Source organism: Eutrigla gurnardus, assembly GCF_963514095.1.
Source record: "Eutrigla gurnardus genome assembly, chromosome: 18".
Classification (NCBI taxonomy): domain Eukaryota; kingdom Metazoa; phylum Chordata; class Actinopteri; order Perciformes; family Triglidae; genus Eutrigla; species Eutrigla gurnardus.
Window position 1 is genome coordinate 19,055,338 of NC_139929.1, and position 18,399 is coordinate 19,073,736.

General features: G+C 41.6%; 2 long non-coding RNA genes across 2 annotated transcripts in view; both read right to left on the reverse strand.

The window, feature by feature from the left end:
* Nucleotides 1-18,399, reverse strand: part of LOC311028993 — a 230,020-nt gene that overhangs the window by 142,465 nt on the left and 69,156 nt on the right. The gene's annotated exons all lie outside the window — the stretch shown is intronic.
* On the reverse strand, nucleotides 11,540-12,332 carry LOC311028657. The gene is made up of 3 exons (XR_014598757.1): nucleotides 12,169-12,332; nucleotides 11,946-12,098; nucleotides 11,540-11,852 (listed from the first exon to the last, which is right to left on the reverse strand). It is a non-coding gene; the product is annotated as an uncharacterized lncRNA (long non-coding RNA).

Below are 18,399 nucleotides of genomic sequence, written 5' to 3' on the forward strand. Positions count from 1 at the left end.
TTTTAATGGTGTTTCATCTACCAAATCAAGTATTCTTTTTGGAGTCCCACAGGGGTCGATCCTGGGCCCTTTATTATTTTTGATTTATATTAATGACTTGCCTAGATCATGTAATAACTTCCTCCCCTTATTATTTGCCGACGACACTAGTCTTATAGCTACTCATGATGATTTCAAGTCTCTCATTGCATGTGTAAATGATGAATTAGCAACTGTTTCAAACTGGTGCCAGATCAATAAGCTAACTCTCAACGTAAATAACTGTAACTTCATGATCTTCTGCAACAAAAACAAATCTCACGCAAAAGAAGAAGCCAAAATACTAATCAATGGAGTTGAAATCCTCCAAGTACCTTACACCACTTTTCTAGGTGTTACTTTGGATGAAGGTCTAAACTGGAATAATCATATCAATCAAGTTTGCAAAAGATCAATGAAAATGCTTGGTATACTGAAAAAGGTTTCTCCTCTGATCAATTCGTCTGCTCATGTGACTTTATATTATAGTTTTTTATTTCCATATTTGAATTATTGTAATATTGTCTGGTCTGCAACTTATCCAACCTACCTGAACAAACTACTGTTAATTCAGAAAAGATGTCTAAGAACGATCTCTCGCTCCAGTAGACTAGAACCATCTGCACCCCTATTTATGAAATATTCAATATTGCCCATTCATAAACTTAATGTCTTCCATTCATGCTTGTTTGTGCATAAGTTTATCAACGCTAAACGAAATCTTCCTGACACTTTTCAACATTTTTTTACTTTTTCATCTGACCTCCATTCATATTCAACTAGGCATAGTGGCAATCTTCATTTACCCTTTTGCCGAACATCTGGGCATCAATCTAATATTACTTTTAGAGGTCCAAAACTTTGGAATAGTTTGGAGGTGATTCTGAGGTCAACAACATCTTATACATCCTTTAGAAAGTTACTGAAAAAACACCTCATGTCATAATCTTCAGTGTTATTTTTCTGTTAATGTTAACTATGCATCCTTTTTCTTTTTCTTTTGTTTGTTTGTGTTTCATAGTTTTTCTAATGTTGCACTGTACATTTTATTGTTTCATTTCTAATTTTATTTTTCTGTATTTCTCATTGTTTATCTTGAATTAATGTAATTCTATGATGAAGGGAGTGGAACTTTGTACAAGCCTTCTAGGCTTCGTTCCCTCCTTGCACTGTTTTAAAATTGTGCTAAATAAATAAATCAAATCAAATCAAATCAAATTGGTCTCACCAGCAAGGCTTTGTTCCTGAGTTAAATCCTAATATATTCCCCGAACATCTTCTTTTTTTTTTTAATCCCTTTTGGTCTCAACTCGATGAAAGATCCAAGGATCGTTTTTCAACACGCAGACCACGACAACTCGATGAAAGATCCAAGGTTCCTGTGCAGTGACTAAACCATTGCAGCGTATCCAAAGCTGCAGCACGCCTTATCTTCAGTCTACCCAAACTCTCCCATGTGACCCCCCTCCTCCGTGACCTCCACTGGCTCCCTGTAGCAGCCTGCATCTAATTCAAGATGATGGCACTGGCCTTCAAGGCCATCAATGGAACGGCAGCCATCTACCTTCAAACACTGGTCAAACGCCCCGAAGCGAGCACTTCGCTCCTCTACTTCAGCTGGCCGGCTGGTACCACCATCGCTGAAATCAAACAAATGTCGCTCAGCAAAGTCCAGACTCTTTTCTGTTCTGGTCCTCAGTGGTGGAACGAACTCCTGACCAATGTCAGGACAGCAGAGTCACTGCCATCTTCTGAAAAAGGCTCAAGACTCAGCTGTTCAGACTTCACCTACAGGAGGATGAAGAGAGGTGTGTTGGGATGTTGGGTGTTGCTGTCTCTGCAAAGCTTCAGGAAGCACAGAAGCCAAATGTTTGTGGCTTCAAGGTATACAGATAAATAGTGACATCTGGTGGAAAAGGCTTGGTTTCATGATAAAACAGGGAAAATATTTAAGTGAACTGGATGGCAACCCTGTCTCTTATACAACTAAACTGCAGGTTCAAGAAGAGAACGGTTTCTTCCAGACTGAATTGTTGCAGAGTTAAACAATCAAAACAAAACGTTAATGAACCAAATTCATTTTCATATTTAATTATTTCCCAATATATAATGTTTTTTATGTTTACTAACTCCTTACTTATTTATCTTTTTATTTATTTCTGTTTTTCTTCATCTATATGTTTATATCTGGCAGCAGGAAATGCCATAAAGTACCAATGCAGTGAGCTACTAAGATGACTTTAACGCTTAGCTGTAGAGTTGACCTGCAATTATGACGATGACTTTGTTAACAGCTTCACACCAGAATCCAGATGGATGCAGGGGCCCGTTTCAGAAAGCAAGTTTAACAAACTCTGAGTCAAAACCTGAACTCTAGCTTGACCAACTCTGAACTGTCAAACTCAGAGTTTTTGGTTTCAGAACAGGTGTTACGATTTAGTTCAATCAACTCTGAGTATTAATTGTAGAAAAAAAAGAAATGTTTCGTCTTGAGTGTTCCACTCATTCAACATTTATATTCTATGTGTGTTTGAGCACACAGGTACAACCTAACCGGCTCAAAACGGACCTGGCAGCAACTAAAGATGGAATATAAAGATATAGTCCAAACAGGTAAGGTCACATTTAATTACAAGCAATTGTGGTGTTGTTTAGCCTGCCCTCATTAAACAGCATTCAGTGGCTCCATTCAACATGTGAAAGTGATATTTAAGTAATTAGGGAAACAAAGACAAAGTCAAATCTTCAGCCATCCCATCACTGCCAGTATTAAATATCGTCTATATGAGATCACACCTAAATGCCTGTTGGACATGCATGTGTCTGTTTTGTGGATATGTTAAAATTTGACCTCCTGTATAGCCAACAGAAAAAAGGCGGAGGCCAGCAAACCGGTTGTCGGTTCACCACCACCGCTCACAGAGGCTGAAGAGATGGCCCTCAGTCAGAACAGTGGGCAACATATTGCTGAGGGCCTCTCTGGGGGGATCTCATCAGAGCCAGCCACGCCCCAGGACACAAGGGCCTGCATAAGAGGTAAATTATTCAAATGACTGGCATATATGGCGTTCAGGATGAATGTACATACATGTACACCCTTTTTCTAGTGTTGGCTCAGTAATCCATTCATCATAGACACAACTTGGCACACTGATTTTTCTTGTAGCAGTAGGCTACACTTCTCTGTAATTGGCTGCTGTTCTCAGATATCAATCTATTTCAAGGTGACTCAGAGTCTGAGCTGCGACCTGCACACTATTGTTTAAAAAAGGAAATGTACATTAGGTGGGCACTTTTCTGGGTAATCATCAACTGACTAATCTTCTTCTAGCAGTTACTGATGGTGTAATCTGTCTTGTGGAGCCTTCTGCTATAACAGACCTCCATGCTGTTATAAGTACTCTAAATATTCCACATTTTCATGATGGGTAGAATATAACACAACAATTCTGTTTTATTGCAGGGAAGATGCAGAAAGGCCTGTTGAGGTTTACACCTTTTTAAAATAACTTTCAGTTAATGATGGTGTTCCACAATGCTACTTCCAGCTTCTTTCTCTCTAACAGAGCAATGCTGGAAATTACAATGAGGAAGAAGGTCCTTTAACCTCCACAGCACAGTTTACCTCAGTAAGATGTTGTTCAGCGTTGAGCCACAACTAAACATGACACTTGGTAGACATGGCACTGTGAAATTCAACGTCATTTGTGTTCCCTATAGCTGCCTGTGAGACAATTGTACGAAGTGGGACTATTGTCTGTATCATCAGGGCAAGAGTAGGACATTGTTCCCTTCTGGTTGCACACTTGTCAACACTTGTTTACCTGATAATACAAGCATTTCTAAAAAGATTCAGCAAAACTTTTTCCTACTCTTGCGTGAAACTCGAGTCACGGAAATAGCTGGGTAAACATGGAAGTGGCGTCTACGCTGCGGTAGCATTAGCAGCAGAGGATAGAAGCTATCAGGCAAGTGTTCTTTTAAATAAACTCCTGATGTAACTTACAAACTTTCAAATGCCTCGTTTTGTGAGTACAGACCCTATGTGTACTACTGCAGCAGTTTGGTAACATTCCATGCATTATTAGTGGGGTAATTTACGAGATATACAAGATCTACCATAGCGCCAGTACTAAGCCATTCGGCTGATAGCCCTATCTTGACCAATGCTGACCATCACTAAAAATGCTTCTGAGGGGCTGTTTGGCTGGATGTAATGGTGGAAATGACCTAGGGTGCATTTTACTCCGAACCATCACTTTAACTAACTCAAGGTTTTCACTAAACCTGCTTCCTGAAACAGGCCCCAGATCCAGTAAGGGTGCTACTCTGCTGATTTGTTCGTCAGATCCACCCGTCGCTCCTCAGCAGCCCAAATATGGACTTGAGGCTCTAAAGCCGTAGCTCGTCTATGACAGACTCGGTCCTCCATATGAAATCCAGCCTGTTCTGCAGCTTGGTCCCGACACGGCCGCTCATTTAGTTTGTCTGTGATGCTCCCACACACGGCATCATGGGAAGTGTAGTTAGTTAGTCAGGTTAACGTCTACCATGCTCTGTTGTTGTCTGAACCTAAGTTTGTGTGAAGATGGAAGTTTATTTTGAAAAGATATTCTGGCCAAGCTGTTATTTGATGCATTAAAGGTAGAACATGTTGTAAAATTACCATATTAATGATCAAATATATATATATATATGTAACACCCTTTAGTTACACACACACACTGTAATCCCCAATATTTCTAGTTCAACTATGTTGAGCTATACAGTCTGATTGAGTTTTGTAGATGCAGTTCCTTTATTTCACCAGCAGGGTGCGTATTCCACACGCGCTAGCGCCGCTCACGCTCGTATTTCCTTGTATCCCCTGCTTGTTTCTTTCCTTCACTGATGCCGATGAGGACAGACACTAGCCGATAAGAGTGCTTGCTAATGTTAATAGCTAGACTAAAAGTGGTTAAAACTTTATTTTGTCTTGCGTTATTGATCCGTGAGGAGGTTTTTTTTGGAGTACCGGACATTACCGTGTTGTTGTGTTTTGTCGAGGAAAAACTCCGGTGAGTAGCAACAATTAGCGCTCAGCATAGCATGCTAGCGGATGCCGACCACGGCTAATGCTGACTCATTTCATGAATACATCCTTAGTATGTGTCGATATGTTTCTGAGAAATGTTTAAAACCAACCGGAGGTATGTAAGAGTGTGTATTTGAGTTGAGAATGTGGTTAATGTTGTATTTCTGTGTGGAAGTTATCAGTGCTAATCGAGCTATATTGCTATTTGCCTGTGTTATGGCTAAAATGCTAGTTAATGCTAAACAGCTAACCAAGCTGGTTTTGCGAGCTGAAACACGTGCAGCTGTGTGCATTTGAGTTAGTGAGGGACAGTAATTCGATTAATCATTCTTAAACATGATTGATATGTGGTTTAATTCATATTTTATGTGCACTATGCGGTGGTTAAAGCTAAAAAACAGTTTAAAACATTTCATATTACACACTTTTATGTGTGTTGGCTGTTAAAAATTAATTTTATAGCTGTATATGAAACATTGTCAATGTGAATAGTCAAGTTCATTGATTTGAGATTTAAAAAGAGAATAAATACTGTGCAGTTGATTTAGATAAATGTATAAAAAGAGAGAAAGAGATTAACAATAGATATAAAACTGCTGCTCTATGCAGGTTGGTTTTATTTTGGTGTATGAAACGATTCTGATGGCGAGCCAGAGCCCAAACCCGAGGAACGTGGAGCAGGACACCGGCTTACATGCGTGGAGGGTGTGATGTCGGAACAGCTCATCGTGCATCTGGAGAAAGCATCTATCACACCATACAGTTAAGACTCAAAAAAATATCACACTACCCGGGTAGATGAACAATTACGTGAACAATTGCACTACCATACATTAAAGGACTAATACAAAAACTGTGGACACTGACTAAATTGGACATTTTACTATTTTTGGACTTTATTGGACTTTTTGTTTATTATTTTGGGCCCATTATTTCATTTGCACTTTAAACAATATTTTTGTGAGTTGTAAATTTGTTTATGCTGTTGGTTACAACTGAGGTTTTGAATGGGTTAGCTTGGCCCTGTTGTTCTCAGTCACCTTCTGTGGTATGGCCCATTGGGATTTGGGTACTTCTATTCCATACTGGTTGCAGATGTTCCTGTGTACTATCCCAGCCACTTGGTTGTGCCTCTCCATGTATGCTGATCCAGCTAGCATCTTACACCCTGCTACTATGAGCTGGACTGTCTCAGGGGCTTCTTTGCACAGTCTGCATCTTGGGTCTGATCTGCTCTGGTAGATCCTGGCCTCTATGGCTCTTGTGCTTATGGCCTGTTCTTGTGCTGCCATGATTAGTGCCTCTGTGCTGTCTGTCAGTCCTGCATTTTCCAGCCACTGGTAGGATTTCTTGATATCAGCCACTTCCTCTACCTGACGGTGGTACATGCATACATCTGTGGCTTCTAGCTCCTCCTTTGGCCAGCTTATGATACCAGCGGGGTATCTGATGACTGGTAGTGCGTACATGTTGATGGCTCGGACCTTGTTCTTACCATTCAGCTGACTTTTCAGGACCTGCCTTACTCTCTGGAGGTATTTGGCTGAGGTTGATTTCCTTGTGGCCTCTTCATGGTTTCCATTAGCCTGTGGGATGCCAAGGTACTTGTAGCTGTCTTGGATATCACCTATGTTGCCCTCTGGTAGGTCGATCCCCTCAGTCCTGATCATCTTGCCTCTCTTGGAGACCATCCGGCCACACTTGTCCAATCCGATTGACATCCCTATTAGGGATGCACCGATTGTGAAATTCTGGGCCGATGCCGATGTTTAAAATAACAACTTGGCCGATGGCCGATGCCGATGTTTTTTCTTTTTGTTATTTATTTCGTTTTTGGTGCCACAGAAACATTACTGAACTATTTTAAACGTCTTTCAGCTCTTCATCACACTATTAATGAGCACAAATTAAATGAGACAAATTTTTGAAACAAAAACAACCTTTAATTGACATTAACCTTACGGTAATTAACAAGTAAGTTATTTTCTGAAAAATAGCCCAAAAGCCCTCTTAGACTGTTGACTAATTGGTGAAAATATTTATTCAGTAACTACATTGCCCAGAAAAAAATATTTGTCAAAAATAAAATGTACATCAAGTGTAAATGTAAAAACAATTGGAAAATAAATAAAATATTGTCATTAAAAAATACAAACATAAATAAATAGGGCTATGTTTTTCACCTTGTGTATTTTTCATACAGAATAAAACATTAGTGTTTCAGAACTTATGGGCTGGAACATGGGGCATCTTTATGAAACAAAATTGGCCTCTAGAGAAAAACAGTCCCATACAGTGGGCCTCCTCTTCATTAATGATACATGTGTATCTCTCACCTACTTCTTAGTAAGATGCATGTTTTTCTTTACAAAGATAAGCATCTCTGCCTTGTCGCAGCAAAGTCTATTTCTTTTTTCATCCAAGATATGAGACACAGAGCTGAACAGCCGCTCACTCTCTGTGCTTGTGCATGGTGCACAGAGGTATTTGCGTGCCATTTGTGCCAGTCCTGGAAAACGCAGGTGATTATTTCTCCAAAAGCCGAGTGCAGTCTCACCTCTGGGAATGGGGGCCTCTGCCAAGAATATATCAAGTTGTTGGGATACAGAGGTACTTGGCCTCTCTGGCCCATTCTCCTCCAGAATCTCCTCGAACATATCATGCAGGGAGGGTCCTGCTCCGCTGGGTCGTTGCCTCTTGCGCTGCAGGTGTGCACTCTCTCCATCGCGCGTCTCATCCTCGGCACCCGCAGCAGGCAACAGGCGCGCATGAAGTATTGCTTGTGCACGTTGTTTAACATCCTCATCAAAGTAGCGATCTTTGTATCTGGCATCCAACAAGGTAGCAATACAGAACATGGGATCACACTCGATTTGATCGAAGCGTTTATTTACAGCATCTAGTAATGCGGTCTTTGTTGTTTTAACGCCGTGGTCGGTGTCAGTCTGCTTGCTCAGAAGACGTCTCAGGGCTCTCACAGAGGGAATGACGTCGGCAGCTGATGCCTCTGATGAGCTAACTTCTCTGGTCAACTGTTCAAACGGGGAGAGCAGTGTTATAAAGTTTTCAATTAATTGCCACTGCTGCGCACTGAGGGTGGCGGGGAGCTCGTAGTCGGTATATGTAGCAAGTGTGCGCTTTTGTTCAAGCATGCTCTCCAACATGTAAAATGTACTATTCCAACGAGTGGAAATATCCTGCTGTAGCCTTTTTGGTTTCATCCCCAACTGGATCTGCACAGCCTGGAGACGCGAACAGGCGAGGGGTGAGTGTTTAAAGTGGCCGACGATTTTTCGGCAAATCTGTGATGCTGCGCTGGCTAAAAACACCATCATGGACCGCAAGTTGCACGATTATGGCCAAAATGATAATCACGATTATTTTGATCAATATTGTAATCACGATTATTAATCACGATTATTCATTATGTTCGGTAAAACATGTCTTTTTATTGCACTTTTTTTAAGAAACATTATGTGGACAAATCTTCACATTGAAACTTAAAATAATCATAAATCATAAATAATAAAATAAAATTTACCCAAGATAAAGGGCAAAAATTAAATATGCCATTGCAAAGTGCAATCATAAAGTGCAAACAAATGAAAAAAATGAAGCCTATGCAGACACACAATGGAAGTGGAGCCCTTACGAGGCACAAGCTGCTCCTCACCTCCAGATGCTGCTCCCGACATCGCGTCTCACACTCTCATGCGTCTCACACCCGCTCTCACACTGGTACAGACACACCAACTCCGGCAGCGACGGATACGGACGGAACGGATGGTCGAACGCACCGGCGAGTGGGCGATTCTGTGTTCAAGTTGGATCAATTGGATAGACGTCCTGGGAAGTGGGCGGGACTTGAGTTTCGCTCTGCCGTTTCCAACATGGCGGCCGGGCCACAAATGATCTCATTTTACAGTTAAACTACACGCTAAAGCATGTTTCTGAAAACATTTGAGGCGGGAAATGTGTAGTGCAGTAACAGAATCTAGATTCATATTTGATCAACACTGCCTAGTTTGATAGTTTGAACGAAGTTTCCGGAGCCGGCGGCATTGCGTTGGACGGATGTCATTTGCATAAAGTTCAATCTATCGAACTTTATGCAAATTCACATACGGCGACAGGGCCGTCAACTCGACGTGCCGTATCCATCATGCGGAGCTCCTGCTCTACATAGACAATGAATGGGATCCGTTGATTTGACGTCTGCTGCCGGAGTTGGTGTGTCTGTACCTTTAATCATTTGAGGCTGCCGCTGCTGCAGGGTTCGCTCGCTTGCAGTTTAGGCAGCTTAATGAAGCCCTAACCTTTCGGTCGCCCCCTGGTGGTCGGCTGACTATTGGGTTGAGAAAATCGCCGACGATCATCTTAATTTAATCGTTGCAGCCAAAATCGTGATCGTGATTAAAATTCGATTAATTGTGCAGCCCTACATGGACCGCAAGTTGCAGAGTATGTGCCATGCAGCCAAAACTAGCCAGACCACTGTCCATCATAGCTTTCGACATATTCCTAGCATTATCTCTTACCACAGCATGCACTTTGGTCTTGTCAATGCTCCAAGCCTGGAACATTTTTTCAAACGCATCCGAGATGGCAGCTGCGGAGTGTGAGCCCGTGAACTCTTGCGAGTGCAGCACTGCTTTTATCAGGTTGAAGTCCTTGTCAATCCACTGTGCCGTGAGGCTAAGCATGCTCACGGGGCTGACATCTGAACTCCATATATCAGTGGTAAAACTGATTGCAGCGGTGTCACGGGCCAGTAGCTCATGAATGTGTGTGGCCACAATGTTGTGGATTTCTGGGAGACAGACCTCGGCGAAGTGACGTCGGCTAGGCACCTTATAGCGTGGCTCCATAAACGGCATCAGACTCCGAAACCCCACGTCCTCTACTACGGAGAAAGGTTGGTCATCTAGAGCGATGAACTCCATCACCTTGTTTGTAATTTGTTTTGCTCTAGCGCTGTCTGGAGCCAGTTCTTTTACTCTCTCAAAGGCCGTGTCAATTAAAGTCTGAGTCTTGCCGGCGGTGGCTGTTTTCGCTTTCTTGGCAGCTTAATTTTTCCGTTTGTGGTCAGCTTGCAGGTAATCGTTGTACACCGCTGCGTGCCGGCTTTTCAAATGTCCAATTAAATTTGATGTGTTAAACGACTTTCTGTCGGTCCCACCTCTTGAAATATTAGTTTTACACGCATTGCAAACTGCATGACGGGGATCGTCCTCCGAGACAGTGTAATATTCCCACACGGTCGCCATCTACTTTTACCTGACTAAGAAAAGTGTGGCGCGGGCGCCCTCGTGTTGGCATAGTTATATGTTCCCCCCCAAAAACAAGGAAAAAAGAAAGGTTCCTCCCGAGCACAGCGTTCATGCGACATTTAAATCAACATAAACATCGGCCACTGCCATCGGTGAATATCATCTTTTTTTGCCGATGGCCGATGGCAGTTAACGAGCCGAACATCGGCCGATGCCGATGGTCGGCCGATGCATCGGTGCATCCCTAATCCCTATATCATCACTGTAGATCCTGGTGGTGTGGATCAGCGAGTATATATATATATATATATAAATAATGTGTGTAATACACCTAATGTGTGTGTGTTTTATAACTAATAACTGGTGTGCACTCAGGCCCTTCATCATCATCATCATCAACAACATACTCAAATGATAACTCTCAACACACTTGTGAAATGTTTATTTACAATATTTATAGTACCAGAGCTTATTGTTTCATATACATTTACAGCACAGACCCTCAGGGAGTCGAGAGCCGCCGTCGTCTGCGTGTTTAAAACGATCCATGTTTATTGCTTCAGAGAGAACTGCACCATGGGAAGTCAGTCATTCATGGAAGAGGAAACATGAAACGGCTCTTTACAATACGGTTGAATAAACCTCTTAAAAACAACAGTGTTTCCCGCAGGATTTTTTTCAGCAGCGGTGGTGTGGTCCCCGAACCCTCTAGGGTGGTCCGGGGGCATGCCCCCCCGGCCGGAATTTTTTTGTACCCTTTACATTGGAATGCATGAATCTGGTGCACTTTGAGAGGAGAATATGCACTTAAATCCTATTCAAACAGTCCTGTGTATTACTGTAGATGGGATTATTGGTGTTGTAACTTTGCCTTTTGTGTCTTCATTTACAGATTTTTATATTTTTGTATAGTAATATTTAACAAAAAATGCCACAACGCAAATATAATTTGCACAATTTATTTACAGATTTTTGCCTAATGCTTAAACACTAAACATGGTTGCTATGCCCAAAGCATAACTGTTTTTTACATAAGACACTTTGTTCAAAAATGAAATCTCCTGCAACAATGGGCAAAACACATCTTTTTAAATTATAAACCTAACTAAAATTTGAAAAGAACACAGACTCACACACGTGAAAAATAAAAAATAAAGCTAATTGAATACCAATCAGTGTGAGCCTTAGCACTACAAATAGACCTCAGGTGAGCTCAGCTCCTTTGTGAGACAGTGAGAGTCAGGGGAAGAGGACAAGAGAGCGACAGGAGGATGAGGACAAAGAAGACAACAGATGGAGAACTGTGAAGTTTTTGCTCATCCACAAAGGCTACATCCAGCCTGGGAGCATTTAATTCTCCTGGGCTTTTTAAAGAAGAGCTCCAGGGCTCTTCTGTAGGGGAATTTGGTGGTGGGGGGGCCATTGATGCTGACTCTCAAACAAGTCGCCAGATGCTCTCCCTGTAGCCTGTTTCTCAGGTCAGTCTTCACCTACAATACAACAAATAGTAAACCATAAGTGGGTGGAAGTTAGGCAATAACTAAATCATTGTTAATAATAATAATAATAATCTGGTGTATTACCCTGTTCAGTGTTGAAAAGTCACGCTCACAGTTGACACTTGAGACTGGAATTGTGAGACCAATGGCAGCCAGTTTATTGAGTCCAGGATAAAGCTGACCCCACTCGTCAATCTGTGACGCCAGTCGCGTCATTATCTGCTGCTGGTCCATGCCCTGAAACAAAATGAGCATTAATTAAGCTACAAAACCTGTCAAACCTACTGACAATTTTTTATGTTCATACCTGGAATGCTCCTATCAGGATATGTTGCCTGAAAGAGGTCCACTCTTGGATCACCTGGTCTCCTGTCAGAAATTTATTTGACAGGAGTTTTAGATTCCTCACACAGACAGCCTCGTCCTCCTTGGCAGCCTGAGGCCCAAGAACATGGAATGCTCCTAGCAGGTCTAGACTCCCAAAACGCCTCTCCAAACTCTCAACAAGCGCATCGAGATAAGGTTCCATCACCTAAACATAATAATAAAATAAAAACATATTTGTTTGTTTTTCTTAATATAGAGCATTTAATAGGTCTGCCAGGCCCAGGGTCTGTGCTGCTGCTTTCAGAACAGATGTTCTGTTCGCACTGTTGCGAAAATATAGGTGGAGCTGCTGCAGGTGGTACCTGAAGGTTGCCATGTAAGGCACATTTGAGGAGGCCTCCTTACAGGACAGGGCACGCCGATGTGCCGCACAGGCAACAGACACCAGCCAGGGGAAGCTGTCCTGAAGCTGCTTGGCCACTCCATTTTGTCTCCCTGCATCAAGTCGAAACCATTAACTTTGTAAAATTTAATTTTTTGGGATAATTGTATACTAATGAATCAGCTCAATATGCATACCAGTCATGACAGCAGCTCCATCTGTACCTAACCCATACAATTTTGATGTAGGAATGTCCTTTTTTCTCAGAACATCCCTGATGGCTGCAACAACTGTGTTAGCTTTGCCATCAGGGATACTGATCAGGTCCAAGAACTGGCTAAACAGCTGCCCTTCCTTATCAGTGTATCTGATAAAGACAGATGACAAAATCAATTCAAACGTGTCACCTTTTACATATATTTAATTAAATAATTTGTACTTTTATCGAACAAACTTGCCTAACATGCAGATCAAGTTGACGATTTATGGCGACATCTGTGGTTTCATCCACCTCCAATCCGATGGCCACAGATGCTCGGATCTCTTCCAGAATAGGCTCTTCCACCACAGTGTTGATTATTTCTAGCATCTCATCAATGATTCGATGGCTTGTATAATTTGCATATTTCCCAATCTTAAGAAGATAAAAATTAAACAGATATGGTTAATGTTGAATGAAAAGAAAAAATATATACTAAAAGTATGGCATTTAACTTTAGCTTTTTGAAGTAATCACACCCCAGTAGCTTTGCGAGTTCAAGGAGAGCAGGGTAATTTGTGTGGTGTGCCTGCTCCCTCTTTGTGAGGTGATAGAGGCACTTAAAACCTCCAATCACAGCCTCATGCTCCATCACCACCATCGGTTCGAGGGCAGCCAAAACTGAGCTTGATCCTATGGAAACAAAACATAAAAATAAAAAAAATAGATAAAAATACAGCTTATATGCAAGTATGCTGGTTACCTGTTTTGGTCTATTTACAGACCATATATGCAAAATGTTACCTTGCATCAATGCAGAGTGAGATTTCTCACTGTCCAGGGCCCTTGTAACACCCGCCAATGTAATAATGCCCACAAACGTAATAAACCACAAACGTTATAAAAATATGCAGCTTTTAATGTAATGATCCTGCAAACGTAATACATTTTCCACAAACGTAATAGCCGCTGCCTACTACAAACGTAACATGCGATTTCCCACAAATGTAATAACTGTTACGTTTGTAGAGATTTATTATGTTTGTGGGGAAGTGAAAATCTTCAACTTTCAATATTGTAATAACTTCCCACAAATGTAATAATGCAATGAATAATGGTTGTTGCTGTTGTTTGATTGTTGTTGTTCTTACCTACTAATAACCTACTGACTGTGGGTACACGGAATCCAGATGATGACTCTCGGCTCCGCAATCACGGAACCCCAACCCTCTCTATTTCTCTCTCTCTGGTTTCAGTGGTAAATAATTGAATTAATAAACCTTGAAATTCTTGCCTAGACTGACAATAAATCAAATGTTCTTCTTTTTCTTTCATAGTTGACAGGGGTTAACCCTAACCTTATATGGGCCTACTGAAATGTCAAGGTTGCCACATACAACAGAGCAATATAGGCTAGCTAACACAGACACACATGCCTGTAATGAATTTGAATTGAATTGAATTGTGTCAGATCTTGCCTATTTAGGCTATTTATAAGTGTTGTGTTTACAAATAAGCAATTCATCGAGATTTCTCAACATCTTTATTGAAAAAATGAATGAATTATACACTGTCAAACTCTAAAAGGCTGAAGGCTATAGCAAAGAGGTTGATGGAAAAAAAAAGAATGCACAGGCTAAAAGGGGCCAACTGGATATTCCTTGTAAATTCCTTATCCTCACTAAACAACAGGCATATGTCTGAACCATTAGAATAAATCAAAATATAAATAACCTTTCATAAACAAATTAAATATAGCCTATGAATAACAATGGAACATGTCTGGGACTAAAGAGGATAAGTGTGATAGCATAGGCTACTTCCAAAATAAATCCTTCACTCTATAGTGGCCAAGAGTGAGGGATGCTAGGGTCATCCACGCTTTCATCCATTTTTTGTTCTTGGCAAAAAGTTCTTTGAGACGTTGTGCCAAACCGCTGTTCCGACCAGCTGCTTTGTATACTTTCACAACACTGATAACTGTGTCATGATTTTGAGATAAATCAAGATGCTCAGACAGAGGAGGCCTAATATAGATCGAGGGAAGGTGTCTTCTAGTTAACTCTCTAAACTGTGGAGACACTCGATTAAATGTGCCAATCATGGACATGTCCAGATTGAGGGTGAGTCTAATAATCATGGATATAATTTCTTCTGGAAGAAACGGTATAGCTTCTTCAGGAATACCAGACCTTTCAGCCTCACTGGAATTGGAGAGTGTGGCCTCATGATGATCTGAGATTTTAGCCTCATCAGCATTATCAGGCCTGGACAGTTCAGTCTCATCAGTATTGCAGAGTTCAGCATCATCAGGATGGCAGAGTTCAGCATCATCAGGCCTGGACAGTTCAGTCTCATCAGTATTGCAGAGTTCAGCATCATCAAGATCAGGGACTTTGGCCTCATCAATATTGGAGAGTTCGGGCTCAATAGTATCGCGATATATCCTTTCTCTTTCTGCCTCCTGAATTGAGTCAATGTATTGACTAGCTGGTCCACTGAGACTAACATAGTGCTCTCCATGACCTTCGGCGATATGGCCGAGAATGAGAAGCGGCAAATCGTCACTGTAAGTGTTTGAAGGCGATATGAGAGATGTTGCATCTGGACCCAGAGTTGAAATTATGAGCACCTGCACATTAAACATTTCAGAGGCTCTTTGCAGTGTGATATGGTCCCCATACGTGCCTTGCTGACCCATGCTCTGTAGGTACGTATCCCAGTTCCCCTTCACATAATGAGCCAGTGGGGTTCCATGTGTTGTTTGAGGATTTGACTGCAAATCCATGACAATTTCGTGCCTAAGATGTAGATGACCGAAATATCCCAAGGTTCATCAACTGGTCAGCAAGTGCTGCAAACTGACAATCACCATCGGGCTGTGGATCTAGTTCTATGGAGAAATTGGATGAGCTAAATGACGCTAACCGGTCCTCATGTGTATAGGGGATCCAGAAATGTCTTTTTTTTTTTACTTCTGTCGCCTGTGTTCTTCACCACTGGTGACACTGGTTATGTCTTTGACTGAAAACCACTTCAGGCTACAAGCTGCTTTCCCAACAGGTGTATACTTCACTTTGTACCTGGATAGTTTGAGATTTCTCTTTACAATGACTCCATTTAGAACAGCATGTTTCTTTGTGAGTCTATTGTTCTTGCACCTAATTCGAACCAAAACGTCATCGTTTACATTATAGATGGATGGAGGATTTGCAGTAGATGCTTTCTGAATCATTTTTTCATTGCAATGCTTGGTTGCATTTTTTGCTCTTCTTCTCACTCTTTTTCTCTTTTTTTCAAACAAATCCATTTGTTTTCTGGAAGGAAGCAGTGTGTCTGCATTAGCCATACAGTCTGGTGGCAGGCAATGAATGTGGGCTTTGAGCCAGAAGTAGGGCTGCTCGATTATGGCAAAAATCATAATCACGATTATTTTGATTGATATTGTAATCACGATTATTAAAGACGATTATTCATTGCTTTGAGAACAAGCATTTATTGAACTTTGAACTCTGGTATTTCTTTTAACACGATAAGTTTGAACTGAAAAACAAGAAAAATGCAAATAAATAAGAGAAAAATATATTATATAAAATGGAAAGGAAAGGAATGGTCCTTTCCACTCCCTGCCCTAAATATGTGTGTATATATAGTGTACTTCTTCTGTGCCATTTATGTATTTAACATTCTCTATCACTTCAATAACTCTTTGACCGTCATTTGCTCTGCTCTGAACTCCTCTGTGTCTCCCGTTTGGGCAAACAACGACTCACGGCCAAACGTAAATCAGGCTTTCCGATTGGCTGTAAAAGCCGCTATGGGAGCCAATACGAGCGTCCGATGCATAAACGTGACTCTATACGTCATGAGCAAGATGGCAGATGAAAATACTGATCGATATACATAACAAAACGGAGAAATGCGCCTCGGAGACATCTAGTCACATCTTTACGCATTTGTTTTGTCAGAAATAAATCGCTCACATGGACAAGCAGGGTTCCGTTGTTTAGGCCCGTTTCTCTAGTTTAAGAGGAAAAAAACGCTTTTTTTTTTAATGTCCGTAGAACACACCATAAACATTTTAGTCCCGTCCCGTCTCGTTTACGAAAACGAAGCAGACATCTCGTCATAGTTTTTATCATCAAGGATCTATTTTTAGCTCGTCATCGTCTCGTCTTAGTCATAGAAAAATGCTTTTGACGAACATATTTCGTCATAGTTTTTGTTAACGAAATTAACACTGGTGTGTGGACTTCAAATGATTAAATAAATTGGTCGTGTTCCCTTGAGGGGCAGACACGGTCGCGTGACATATCTTGCACAATATCTTTGTTTGTTCCGGGTCAGACGCCTCGAAACCGAAGTGTTTCCACACCACAGAAGTTGCTTTCCCTCTCTTCGCGACCAAAGGCTGCCTTTCTGCCATTTTCTACCGTCTTCTTCCCAAACACCTACTGGCAATACGCACCGGCGTGGCTGAAAGCGAAACTTTTCAGGCAGGGGCGGAGCGGAGTGCACAGGTGGGGATGGAAGCGTTCGCTACATTTACCATACAAGACACGGCGTGCGGCAGAATGATCGTTTTTTTACGATTATCTTGTTTTCATGATCGAGGGAAGCCGTAATCGTAATCGAAATTCAATTAATCGCCCAGCCCTAGCCAGAAGTATGTGGTTGCTCTTACGGCCATAATATACATGGAATGGTGTCATCCAACCCAACTGTTTTTTCGGATCTTCATTGAGGACTTGAGCATATTTAGGTAAATGGCTTACCCAGTTCACACCTCTTCTTTCCACGTTAATGAGATCATACAGGATCTTCTTCCTCAGTGCTCTGTGCATTCTCTCAACCTTTCCCTGGCTTTGAGGGTGATAAGGTGAGCTTTGGATGACTTTTACGTTCATGCTGTCCATTAGCCTTTGCACTGCACCTTTGAACTCACACCCCTGGTCGTGTTGTAAGATCTTGGGTGGTCCATGATCCATATAAATATCTTCCAAATGCCGAGCTATTTCATGACTGCTTTTCCCCTTTAATGGTTTCAACCACACATATCGACTGAACACATCCTGTACCGTGAGGACATATTTGTAGGTCACTCTCCCATGTGTAACTTTCCATCCTGTCATGTCAAGTAGGTCGATTTGGTGTCTTTCCTGAACCTGTTTAGCTGTAATTGGCTTCAAAGGTGGTCTGTTTGGAAATTTTGCCCTCAGCAACTGGCACTGTCTGGATGAATGAAATGCTTGTTGAACAGCTTTCTCACTTAACCCAGAGTACTTCTCTCTCAGTCTGATGTTAACTTTTCGGGCATTAGAACCTTTAGTGGCATCAAATCCTTTCTTGGCAAGATCCTGGATATCAGACTTCTTTACCACAATCTTCCCGTTGCACAAAATGGATTTTCCGTCATCACTTAAGGAATAGTGGTGCCTGTTTCTCCATACTCTGACAAGAGCTGCCCGTTGAGTTTTTGTCCTGTCTGCAACAGGGACATCAAATTCTCCCTTGAGTACCTTCAGTACAACACTGTAGGTCTCATCATCCATAGGCCGTAAGCCTTGTCCAACACATATCACACAGAGTGTGGACAGTAAAAGTAACGTAATGCGCAGAATCATCTTCAA